This window comes from Pseudophryne corroboree, chromosome 4 (genome assembly GCF_028390025.1).
Source record: "Pseudophryne corroboree isolate aPseCor3 chromosome 4, aPseCor3.hap2, whole genome shotgun sequence".
Classification (NCBI taxonomy): domain Eukaryota; kingdom Metazoa; phylum Chordata; class Amphibia; order Anura; family Myobatrachidae; genus Pseudophryne; species Pseudophryne corroboree.
This window is the reverse complement of record NC_086447.1, coordinates 696,361,151-696,373,520: the sequence shown is the minus strand read 5'-3', so window position 1 is coordinate 696,373,520 and position 12,370 is coordinate 696,361,151. Positions and strand designations below refer to the sequence as shown.

Below are 12,370 nucleotides of genomic sequence, written 5' to 3'. Positions count from 1 at the left end.
AAAGTCAATAACTTAAGCTACAGTACTTTAATAAAAAAAATATTTTCAATCCATTTTTTCAAAGAACCTGGCTTTCTATGAAGAAAAGAAACAATGATATCATAATAGCCATTAAAATACCAAAAGTTATGTAATATTTTAAAATCCAAGCGGTTCAAAGTTAACAATGCACAGGAAAATGAACATGAATAGTGCAATAGTATTTGCATTGAAAATACCCAGGGCAACATACCAGGATGGCCGAGTGGTTAAGGCGTTGGACTTAAGATCCAATGGATATATATCCACGTTGGTTTGAACCACACTTCTGGTATGTATTTTAATTTCGGATTCCTAAATATGTACAAGGAACAATATAATCGAATAGGGAAATGTACAAGAGTCATTTTGTTTACATTTGTAAACTACCATACATGTTCCACAAAAGCATTGAAATGTGACAGTGCAAATAAACTTATGTAATAATTTAGACTCCAAACAGAACAAAGTTTGCATAAAAGTTGACCATGCACATTAACATATACATATGCAATGGGGTTCAGAATGTAATCCTGATGGACTGGATGCCTATGGTCAGAATACCGACATCAGCAACCTGACCATTAAAATCCTGACAGCCCTGCAGTTAATACCATAACCCTTCCATGTTCCCTGCCCTAACCCTAATCCTCCCTTTTGGGTGTCTAAACCTTACACCCTCTCCTTGGGTGCCTAAACCTTACCCTCCCCGGGATGCCTAACACTAACCCTCCATTCCCCAATGCCTAAAGCTAATGCTCCCTGCTTGGTGTCTAACAATAACCTCCTCTTCTAAGTGACTAAACCAAACCCTCCCTCCCTGGTACCTAACTCTAACCTACCTGTCCCTACACCGTAACCCCCCTTCTAATGCCTAAACCTAACCTCTCCCCTCCCCGTGGCAGGACAAGATTACATCCTGCTGAGAGGACATTCAGAATTCTAGGTGTCAGTATTTTCATGCTGTTAATCCCACCTCTGTTGGCATTTTGGTGCCATTATTATGGCTGGTGGGTACGATTATGGTGTCAGTATTATGATAGCCAGAATCCCGCTTGGAAGCCTTTTAACTGGGTCCCATGCTTTGCAAAAGTATTTGCCATGAAAATGTCAAAAGCCTCACATCAGGATGGCTGAGTGGTTAAGGTGTTGGACTTAAGATTCAATGGATTTTCATCTGCATGGGATAGATCCCCACTTCTGGTTTGTATTTCAATTTCAGCTAACCAAATGATGAAGAATTTGTCAATTAGGGAAAACTTTCAAACTATGGTGAAAGTCAATAACTTAAGCTACAGTACTTTGATAAAAAAAATATTTTCAATCCATTTTCTCCAAAGAAACTGATTTTATATAACGTAAGTTAACAATGACATCCTAATATCCATTAAAATACCCAGTTATGTAATATTTTAAACTCCAAACAGTACAAAGTTAACCATGCACATCATAATTAACATGAATAGTGCATTAGTATTTGCCATGAAAAGCTCCTGGGCACTACACCAGGATGGCTGCATTGTTAAGGCATTTGACTTAAAATCCAATGGATATATATCTGCATGGGATCAAACCCCAATTCTGGTATGCATGTTAATTTCAGATTCCTAAATATGTACAAGGTATAACTTTATTTTTTAAGGACATGTACAAAAGTTGATGTTGCTTGCATTTGTAAACCACCATACTTGTTCCACAAAATCCTTGACATGTGACAGGGCAAAAAAGAATGATAGCGACTATCTACAAATGTTGCTTGTAATCATTCAAAAGAAAGGACAGTCTTGATAGATGAGCAGTTCGAAATGTGGTGAAAATTAATGTCTTTAAACAAATATGGAATTATTATAAAACTTTTTATTCATAAGAGCCTTACTTGTGAGGAATAGAAATATAAGTATCATACTTTAAAAAAAAAAACAATTACCAGACTTATGTAATAAGTAACAGTCAAAGCAGTATAAAGTTTGCTGAATAATTGCCCATGCAAATTAAAAGATACATATGCTTTGCAATAGTATTTGACATGTAAATCAAACCAGGATGGCCGAGTGGTTAAGGCGTTGGACTTAAGATCCAATGGATACATATCCGCGTGGGTTCGATCCCTACTTCTGGTATGCATTTTAATTTCAGCTAACTAAATATTAGAGATGAGCGGATTCGGTTTTACTCGGTTTTACTCGGTTCTCAAAACCGAATCTTATTGGCTATCCAAAACACGTGACATCCGTGAACCAATAAGATTCGGTTTTGAGAACCGAGTAAAACCGAGTAAAACCGAATCCGCTCATCTCTACTAAATATTTATGATGAAGATTTCGGCAATTAGGGAAAACTCTCAAAATTCTGTGAAAATCATTAACTTAAATTACATTGCTAAAAAAATATTTTCAATCCATTTTTTCAAAGAACCTGGCTTTCTATGAAGAAAAGAAACAATGATATCATAATATCCATTAAAATACCAAAAGTTATGTAATATTTTAAACTCCAAGCGGTTCAAAGTTAACAATGCACAGGAAAATAAACATGAATAGTGCAATAGTATTTGCATTGAAAATACCCAGGACAACATACCAGGATGGCCGAGTGGTTAAGGCATTGGACTTAAGATCCAATGGATATATATCCGTGTGGGTTCGAACCCCAATTCTGGTATGTATTTTAATTTCGGATTCCTAAATATGTACAAGGAACAATATAATCGAATAGGGAAATGTACAAGAGTCATTTTGTTTACATTTGTAAACTACCATACATGTTCCACAAAAGCATTGAAATGTGACAGTGCAAATAAACTTATGTAATAATTTAGACTCCAAACAGTACAAAGTTTGCATAAAAGTTGACCATGCACATTAACATATACATATGCAATGGGGTTCAGAATGTAATCCTGATGGACTGGATGCCTATGGTCAGAATACCGACATCAGCAACCTGACCATTAAAATCCTGACAGCCCTGCAGTTAATACCATAACCCTTCCATGTTCCCTGCCCTAACCCTAATCCTCCCTTTTGGGTGCCTAAACCTTACCCTCCCCGGGATGCCTGACACTAACCCTCCATTCCCCAATGCCTAAAGCTAATGCTCCCTGCTTGGTGTCTAACACTAACCTCCTCTTCTAAGTGACTAAACCAAAGCCTCCCTCCCTGGTACCTAACTCTAACCTACCTGTCCCTACACCGCAACACCCCTTCTAATGCCTAAATCTAACCTCCCCCCTCCCCGTGGCAGGACAAGATTACATCCTGCTGAGAGGACATTCAGAATTCTAGGTGTCAGTATTTTCATGCTGTTAATTCCACCTCTGTTGGCATTTTGGTGCTGTTATTATGGCTGGTGGGTACGATTATGGTGTCAGTATTATGATAGCCAGGATCCCGCACGGAAGCCTTTTAACTGGGTACCATGCTTTGCAAAAGTATTTGCCATGAAAATGTCAAAAGCCTCAAATCAGGATGGCCGAGTGGTTAAGGTGTTGGACTTAAGATTCAATGGATTTACATCTGCATGGGATAGATCCCCACTTCTGGTTTGTATTTCAATTTCAGCTAACCAAATGAGGAAGAATTTGTCAATTAGGGAAAACTTTCAAACTATGGTGAAAGTCAATAACTTAAGCTACAGTACTTTAATAAAAAAAATATTTTCAATCCATTTTTTCAAAGAACCTGGCTTTCTATGAAGAAAAGAAACAATGATATCATAATATCCATTAAAATACCAAAAGTTATGTAATATTTTAAAATCCAAGCGGTTCAAAGTTAACAATGCACAGGAAAATGAACATGAATAGTGCAATAGTATTTGCATTGAAAATACCCAGGGCAACATACCAGGATGGCCGAGTGGTTAAGGCGTTGGACTTAAGATCCAATGGATATATATCCGCGTTGGTTTGAACCACACTTCTGGTATGTATTTTAATTTCGGATTCCTAAATATGTACAAGAAACAATATAATCGAATAGGGAAATGTACAAGAGTCATTTTGTTTACATTTGTAAACTACCATACATGTTCCACAAAAGCATTGAAATGTGACAGTGCAAATAAACTTATGTAATAATTTAGACTCCAAACAGAACAAAGTTTGCATAAAAGTTGACCATGCACATTAACATATACATATGCAATGGGGTTCAGAATGTAATCCTGATGGACTGGATGCCTATGGTCAGAATACCGACATCAGCAACCTGACCATTAAAATCCTGACAGCCCTGCAGTTAATACCATAACCCTTCCATGTTCCCTGCCCTAACCCTAATCCTCCCTTTTGGGTGTCTAAACCTTACACCCTCTCCTTGGGTGCCTAAACCTTACCCTCCCCGGGATGCCTAACACTAACCCTCCATTCCCCAATGCCTAAAGCTAATGCTCCCTGCTTGGTGTCTAACAATAACCTCCTCTTCTAAGTGACTAAACCAAACCCTCCCTCCCTGGTACCTAACTCTAACCTACCTGTCCCTACACCGTAACCCCCCTTCTAATGCCTAAACCTAACCTCTCCCCTCCCCGTGGCAGGACAAGATTACATCCTGCTGAGAGGACATTCAGAATTCTAGGTGTCAGTATTTTCATGCTGTTAATCCCACCTCTGTTGGCATTTTGGTACCATTATTATGGCTGGTGGGTACGATTATGGTGTCAGTATTATGATAGCCAGAATCCCGCTTGGAAGCCTTTTAACTGGGTCCCATGCTTTGCAAAAGTATTTGCCATGAAAATGTCAAAAGCCTCACATCAGGATGGCTGAGTGGTTAAGGTGTTGGACTTAAGATTCAATGGATTTTCATCTGCATGGGATAGATCCCCACTTCTGGTTTGTATTTCAATTTCAGCTAACCAAATGATGAAGAATTTGTCAATTAGGGAAAACTTTCAAACTATGGTGAAAGTCAATAACTTAAGCTACAGTACTTTGATAAAAAAAATATTTTCAATCCATTTTCTCCAAAGAAACTGATTTTATATAACGTAAGTTAACAATGACATCCTAATATCCATTAAAATACCCAGTTATGTAATATTTTAAACTCCAAACAGTACAAAGTTAACCATGCACATCATAATTAACATGAATAGTGCATTAGTATTTGCCATGAAAAGCTCCTGGGCACTACACCAGGATGGCTGCATTGTTAAGGCATTTGACTTAAGATCCAATGGATATATATCTGCATGGGATCAAACCCCAATTCTGGTATGCATGTTAATTTCAGATTCCTAAATATGTACAAGGTATAACTTTATTTTTTAAGGACATGTACAAAAGTTGATGTTGCTTGCATTTGTAAACCACCATACTTGTTCCACAAAATCCTTGACATGTGACAGGGCAAAAAAGAATGATAGCGACTATCTACAAATGTTGCTTGTAATCATTCAAAAGAAAGGACAGTCTTGATAGATGAGCAGTTCGAAATGTGGTGAAAATTAATGTCTTTAAACAAATATGGAATTATTATAAAACTTTTTATTCATAAGAGCCTTACTTGTGAGGAATAGAAATATAAGTATCATACTTTAAAAAAAAAAACAATTACCAGACTTATGTAATAAGTAACAGTCAAAGCAGTATAAAGTTTGCTGAATAATTGCCCATGCAAATTAAAAGATACATATGCTTTGCAATAGTATTTGACATGTAAATCAAACCAGGATGGCCGAGTGGTTAAGGCGTTGGACTTAAGATCCAATGGATACATATCCGCGTGGGTTCGATCCCTACTTCTGGTATGCATTTTAATTTCAGCTAACTAAATATTTATGATGAAGATTTCGGCAATTAGGGAAAACTCTCAAAATTCTGTGAAAATCATTAACTTAAATTACATTGCTAAAAAAATATTTTCAATCCATTTTTTCAAAGAACCTGGCTTTCTATGAAGAAAAGAAACAATGATATCATAATATCCATTAAAATATTAAAAGTTATGTAATATTTTAAACTCCAAGCGGTTCAAAGTTAACAATGCACAGGAAAATAAACATGAATAGTGCAATAGTATTTGCATTGAAAATACCCAGGACAACATACCAGGATGGCCGAGTGGTTAAGGCATTGGACTTAAGATAAGATCCAATGGATATATATCCGCGTGGGTTCGAACCCCAATTCTGGTATGTATTTTAATTTCGGATTCCTAAATATGTACAAGGAACAATATAATCGAATAGGGAAATGTACAAGAGTCATTTTGTTTACATTTGTAAACTACCATACATGTTCCACAAAAGCATTGAAATGTGACAGTGCAAATAAACTTATGTAATAATTTAGACTCCAAACAGTACAAAGTTTGCATAAAAGTTGACCATGCACATTAACATATACATATGCAATGGGGTTCAGAATGTAATCCTGATGGACTGGATGCCTATGGTCAGAATACCGACATCAGCAACCTGACCATTAAAATCCTGACAGCCCTGCAGTTAATACCATAACCCTTCCATGTTCCCTGCCCTAACCCTAATCCTCCCTTTTGGGTGCCTAAACCTTACCCTCCCCGGGATGCCTGACACTAACCCTCCATTCCCCAATGCCTAAAGCTAATGCTCCCTGCTTGGTGTCTAACACTAACCTCCTCTTCTAAGTGACTAAACCAAAGCCTCCCTCCCTGGTACCTAACTCTAACCTACCTGTCCCTACACCGCAACACCCCTTCTAATGCCTAAACCTAACCTCCCCCCTCCCCGTGGCAGGACAAGATTACATCCTGCTGAGAGGACATTCAGAATTCTAGGTGTCAGTATTTTCATGCTGTTAATTCCACCTCTGTTGGCATTTTGGTGCTGTTATTATGGCTGGTGGGTACGATTATGGTGTCAGTATTATGATAGCCAGGATCCCGCACGGAAGCCTTTTAACTGGGTACCATGCTTTGCAAAAGTATTTGCCATGAAAATGTCAAAAGCCTCAAATCAGGATGGCCGAGTGGTTAAGGTGTTGGACTTAAGATTCAATGGATTTACATCTGCATGGGATAGATCCCCACTTCTGGTTTGTATTTCAATTTCAGCTAACCAAATGAGGAAGAATTTGTCAATTAGGGAAAACTTTCAAACTATGGTGAAAGTCAATAACTTAAGCTACAGTACTTTAATAAAAAAAATATTTTCAATCCATTTTTTCAAAGAACCTGGCTTTCTATGAAGAAAAGAAACAATGATATCATAATATCCATTAAAATACCAAAAGTTATGTAATATTTTAAAATCCAAGCGGTTCAAAGTTAACAATGCACAGGAAAATGAACATGAATAGTGCAATAGTATTTGCATTGAAAATACCCAGGGCAACATACCAGGATGGCCGAGTGGTTAAGGCGTTGGACTTAAGATCCAATGGATATATATCCGCGTTGGTTTGAACCACACTTCTGGTATGTATTTTAATTTCGGATTCCTAAATATGTACAAGGAACAATATAATCGAATAGGGAAATGTACAAGAGTCATTTTGTTTACATTTGTAAACTACCATACATGTTCCACAAAAGCATTGAAATGTGACAGTGCAAATAAACTTATGTAATAATTTAGACTCCAAACAGAACAAAGTTTGCATAAAAGTTGACCATGCACATTAACATATACATATGCAATGGGGTTCAGAATGTAATCCTGATGGACTGGATGCCTATGGTCAGAATACCGACATCAGCAACCTGACCATTAAAATCCTGACAGCCCTGCAGTTAATACCATAACCCTTCCATGTTCCCTGCCCTAACCCTAATCCTCCCTTTTGGGTGTCTAAACCTTACACCCTCTCCTTGGGTGCCTAAACCTTACCCTCCCCGGGATGCCTAACACTAACCCTCCATTCCCCAATGCCTAAAGCTAATGCTCCCTGCTTGGTGTCTAACAATAACCTCCTCTTCTAAGTGACTAAACCAAACCCTCCCTCCCTGGTACCTAACTCTAACCTACCTGTCCCTACACCGTAACCCCCCTTCTAATGCCTAAACCTAACCTCTCCCCTCCCCGTGGCAGGACAAGATTACATCCTGCTGAGAGGACATTCAGAATTCTAGGTGTCAGTATTTTCATGCTGTTAATCCCACCTCTGTTGGCATTTTGGTGCCATTATTATGGCTGGTGGGTACGATTATGGTGTCAGTATTATGATAGCCAGAATCCCGCTTGGAAGCCTTTTAACTGGGTCCCATGCTTTGCAAAAGTATTTGCCATGAAAATGTCAAAAGCCTCACATCAGGATGGCTGAGTGGTTAAGGTGTTGGACTTAAGATTCAATGGATTTTCATCTGCATGGGATAGATCCCCACTTCTGGTTTGTATTTCAATTTCAGCTAACCAAATGATGAAGAATTTGTCAATTAGGGAAAACTTTCAAACTATGGTGAAAGTCAATAACTTAAGCTACAGTACTTTGATAAAAAAAATATTTTCAATCCATTTTCTCCAAAGAAACTGATTTTATATAACGTAAGTTAACAATGACATCCTAATATCCATTAAAATACCCAGTTATGTAATATTTTAAACTCCAAACAGTACAAAGTTAACCATGCACATCATAATTAACATGAATAGTGCATTAGTATTTGCCATGAAAAGCTCCTGGGCACTACACCAGGATGGCTGCATTGTTAAGGCATTTGACTTAAGATCCAATGGATATATATCTGCATGGGATCAAACCCCAATTCTGGTATGCATGTTAATTTCAGATTCCTAAATATGTACAAGGTATAACTTTATTTTTTAAGGACATGTACAAAAGTTGATGTTGCTTGCATTTGTAAACCACCATACTTGTTCCACAAAATCCTTGACATGTGACAGGGCAAAAAAGAATGATAGCGACTATCTACAAATGTTGCTTGTAATCATTCAAAAGAAAGGACAGTCTTGATAGATGAGCAGTTCGAAATGTGGTGAAAATTAATGTCTTTAAACAAATATGGAATTATTATAAAACTTTTTATTCATAAGAGCCTTACTTGTGAGGAATAGAAATATAAGTATCATACTTTAAAAAAAAAAACAATTACCAGACTTATGTAATAAGTAACAGTCAAAGCAGTATAAAGTTTGCTGAATAATTGCCCATGCAAATTAAAAGATACATATGCTTTGCAATAGTGTTTGACATGTAAATCAAACCAGGATGGCCGAGTGGTTAAGGCGTTGGACTTAAGATCCAATGGATACATATCCGCGTGGGTTCGATCCCCACTTCTGGTATGCATTTTAATTTCAGCTAACTAAATATTAGAGATGAGCGGATTCGGTTTTACTCGGTTTTACTCGGTTCTCAAAACCGAATCTTATTGGCTATCCAAAACACGTGACATCCGTGAACCAATAAGATTCGGTTTTGAGAACCGAGTAAAACCGAGTAAAACCGAATCCGCTCATCTCTACTAAATATTTATGATGAAGATTTCGGCAATTAGGGAAAACTCTCAAAATTCTGTGAAAATCATTAACTTAAATTACATTGCTAAAAAAATATTTTCAATCCATTTTTTCAAAGAACCTGGCTTTCTATGAAGAAAAGAAACAATGATATCATAATATCCATTAAAATATTAAAAGTTATGTAATATTTTAAACTCCAAGCGGTTCAAAGTTAACAATGCACAGGAAAATAAACATGAATAGTGCAATAGTATTTGCATTGAAAATACCCAGGACAACATACCAGGATGGCCGAGTGGTTAAGGCATTGGACTTAAGATAAGATCCAATGGATATATATCCGCGTGGGTTCGAACCCCAATTCTGGTATGTATTTTAATTTCGGATTCCTAAATATGTACAAGGAACAATATAATCGAATAGGGAAATGTACAAGAGTCATTTTGTTTACATTTGTAAACTACCATACATGTTCCACAAAAGCATTGAAATGTGACAGTGCAAATAAACTTATGTAATAATTTAGACTCCAAACAGTACAAAGTTTGCATAAAAGTTGACCATGCACATTAACATATACATATGCAATGGGGTTCAGAATGTAATCCTGATGGACTGAATGCCTATGGTCAGAATACCGACATCAGCAACCTGACCATTAAAATCCTGACAGCCCTGCAGTTAATACCATAACCCTTCCATGTTCCCTGCCCTAACCCTAATCCTCCCTTTTGGGTGCCTAAACCTTACCCTCCCCGGGATGCCTGACACTAACCCTCCATTCCCCAATGCCTAAAGCTAATGCTCCCTGCTTGGTGTCTAACACTAACCTCCTCTTCTAAGTGACTAAACCAAAGCCTCCCTCCCTGGTACCTAACTCTAACCTACCTGTCCCTACACCGCAACACCCCTTCTAATGCCTAAACCTAACCTCCCCCCTCCCCGTGGCAGGACAAGATTACATCCTGCTGAGAGGACATTCAGAATTCTAGGTGTCAGTATTTTCATGCTGTTAATTCCACCTCTGTTGGCATTTTGGTGCTGTTATTATGGCTGGTGGGTACGATTATGGTGTCAGTATTATGATAGCCAGGATCCCGCACGGAAGCCTTTTAACTGCGTACCATGCTTTGCAAAAGTATTTGCCATGAAAATGTCAAAAGCCTCACATCAGGATGGCCGAGAGGTTAAGGTGTTGGACTTAAGATTCAATGGATTTACATCTGCATGGGATAGATCCCCACTTCTGGTTTGTATTTCAATTTCAGCTAACCAAATGAGGAAGAATTTGTCAATTAGGGAAAACTTTCAAACTATGGTGAAAGTCAATAACTTAAGCTACAGTACTTTAATAAAAAAAATATTTTCAATCCATTTTTTCAAAGAACCTGGCTTTCTATGAAGAAAAGAAACAATGATATCATAATATCCATTAAAATACCAAAAGTTATGTAATATTTTAAAATCCAAGCGGTTCAAAGTTAACAATGCACAGGAAAATGAACATGAATAGTGCAATAGTATTTGCATTGAAAATACCCAGGGCAACATACCAGGATGGCCGAGTGGTTAAGGCGTTGGACTTAAGATCCAATGGATATATATCCGCGTTGGTTTGAACCACACTTCTGGTATGTATTTTAATTTCGGATTCCTAAATATGTACAAGGAACAATATAATCGAATAGGGAAATGTACAAGAGTCATTTTGTTTACATTTGTAAACTACCATACATGTTCCACAAAAGCATTGAAATGTGACAGTGCAAATAAACTTATGTAATAATTTAGACTCCAAACAGAACAAAGTTTGCATAAAAGTTGACCATGCACATTAACATATACATATGCAATGGGGTTCAGAATGTAATCCTGATGGACTGGATGCCTATGGTCAGAATACCGACATCAGCAACCTGACCATTAAAATCCTGACAGCCCTGCAGTTAATACCATAACCCTTCCATGTTCCCTGCCCTAACCCTAATCCTCCCTTTTGGGTGTCTAAACCTTACACCCTCTCCTTGGGTGCCTAAACCTTACCCTCCCCGGGATGCCTAACACTAACCCTCCATTCCCCAATGCCTAAAGCTAATGCTCCCTGCTTGGTGTCTAACAATAACCTCCTCTTCTAAGTGACTAAACCAAACCCTCCCTCCCTGGTACCTAACTCTAACCTACCTGTCCCTACACCGTAACCCCCCTTCTAATGCCTAAACCTAACCTCTCCCCTCCCCGTGGCAGGACAAGATTACATCCTGCTGAGAGGACATTCAGAATTCTAGGTGTCAGTATTTTCATGCTGTTAATCCCACCTCTGTTGGCATTTTGGTGCCATTATTATGGCTGGTGGGTACGATTATGGTGTCAGTATTATGATAGCCAGAATCCCGCTTGGAAGCCTTTTAACTGGGTCCCATGCTTTGCAAAAGTATTTGCCATGAAAATGTCAAAAGCCTCACATCAGGATGGCTGAGTGGTTAAGGTGTTGGACTTAAGATTCAATGGATTTTCATCTGCATGGGATAGATCCCCACTTCTGGTTTGTATTTCAATTTCAGCTAACCAAATGATGAAGAATTTGTCAATTAGGGAAAACTTTCAAACTATGGTGAAAGTCAATAACTTAAGCTACAGTACTTTGATAAAAAAAATATTTTCAATCCATTTTCTCCAAAGAAACTGATTTTATATAACGTAAGTTAACAATGACATCCTAATATCCATTAAAATACCCAGTTATGTAATATTTTAAACTCCAAACAGTACAAAGTTAACCATGCACATCATAATTAACATGAATAGTGCATTAGTATTTGCCATGAAAAGCTCCTGGGCACTACACCAGGATGGCTGCATTGTTAAGGCATTTGACTTAAGATCCAATGGATATATATCTGCATGGGATCAAACCCCAATTCTGGTATGCATGTTAATTTCAGATTCC

General features: G+C 37.7%; 10 non-coding genes across 10 annotated transcripts; all 10 read left to right on the top strand.

Annotated features, from left to right (window-relative positions):
• The first annotated feature begins 230 nt into the window (after positions 1-230).
• Positions 231-313, top strand: TRNAL-UAA (transfer RNA leucine (anticodon UAA)). Its single transcript has one exon. It is a non-coding gene; the product is annotated as a tRNA-Leu (tRNA).
• A 1,742-nt stretch (positions 314-2,055) lies between these two features.
• TRNAL-UAA (transfer RNA leucine (anticodon UAA)) lies at positions 2,056-2,138 on the top strand. Its single transcript has one exon. It is a non-coding gene; the product is annotated as a tRNA-Leu (tRNA).
• A 458-nt stretch (positions 2,139-2,596) lies between these two features.
• TRNAL-UAA (transfer RNA leucine (anticodon UAA)) lies at positions 2,597-2,679 on the top strand. The gene has a single exon. It is a non-coding gene; the product is annotated as a tRNA-Leu (tRNA).
• Positions 2,680-3,861: 1,182 nt separating this feature from the next.
• On the top strand, positions 3,862-3,944 carry TRNAL-UAA (transfer RNA leucine (anticodon UAA)). The gene has a single exon. It is a non-coding gene; the product is annotated as a tRNA-Leu (tRNA).
• A 1,742-nt stretch (positions 3,945-5,686) lies between these two features.
• Positions 5,687-5,769, top strand: TRNAL-UAA (transfer RNA leucine (anticodon UAA)). The gene has a single exon. It is a non-coding gene; the product is annotated as a tRNA-Leu (tRNA).
• Positions 5,770-6,068: 299 nt separating this feature from the next.
• TRNAL-UAA (transfer RNA leucine (anticodon UAA)) lies at positions 6,069-6,156 on the top strand. The gene is given in 2 exon segments: positions 6,069-6,105; positions 6,111-6,156. It is a non-coding gene; the product is annotated as a tRNA-Leu (tRNA).
• Positions 6,157-7,338: 1,182 nt separating this feature from the next.
• TRNAL-UAA (transfer RNA leucine (anticodon UAA)) lies at positions 7,339-7,421 on the top strand. Its single transcript has one exon. It is a non-coding gene; the product is annotated as a tRNA-Leu (tRNA).
• A 1,742-nt stretch (positions 7,422-9,163) lies between these two features.
• TRNAL-UAA (transfer RNA leucine (anticodon UAA)) lies at positions 9,164-9,246 on the top strand. Its single transcript has one exon. It is a non-coding gene; the product is annotated as a tRNA-Leu (tRNA).
• A 458-nt stretch (positions 9,247-9,704) lies between these two features.
• Positions 9,705-9,792, top strand: TRNAL-UAA (transfer RNA leucine (anticodon UAA)). The gene is given in 2 exon segments: positions 9,705-9,741; positions 9,747-9,792. It is a non-coding gene; the product is annotated as a tRNA-Leu (tRNA).
• Positions 9,793-10,974: 1,182 nt separating this feature from the next.
• TRNAL-UAA (transfer RNA leucine (anticodon UAA)) lies at positions 10,975-11,057 on the top strand. The gene has a single exon. It is a non-coding gene; the product is annotated as a tRNA-Leu (tRNA).
• The last annotated feature ends 1,313 nt before the right edge of the window (positions 11,058-12,370 follow it).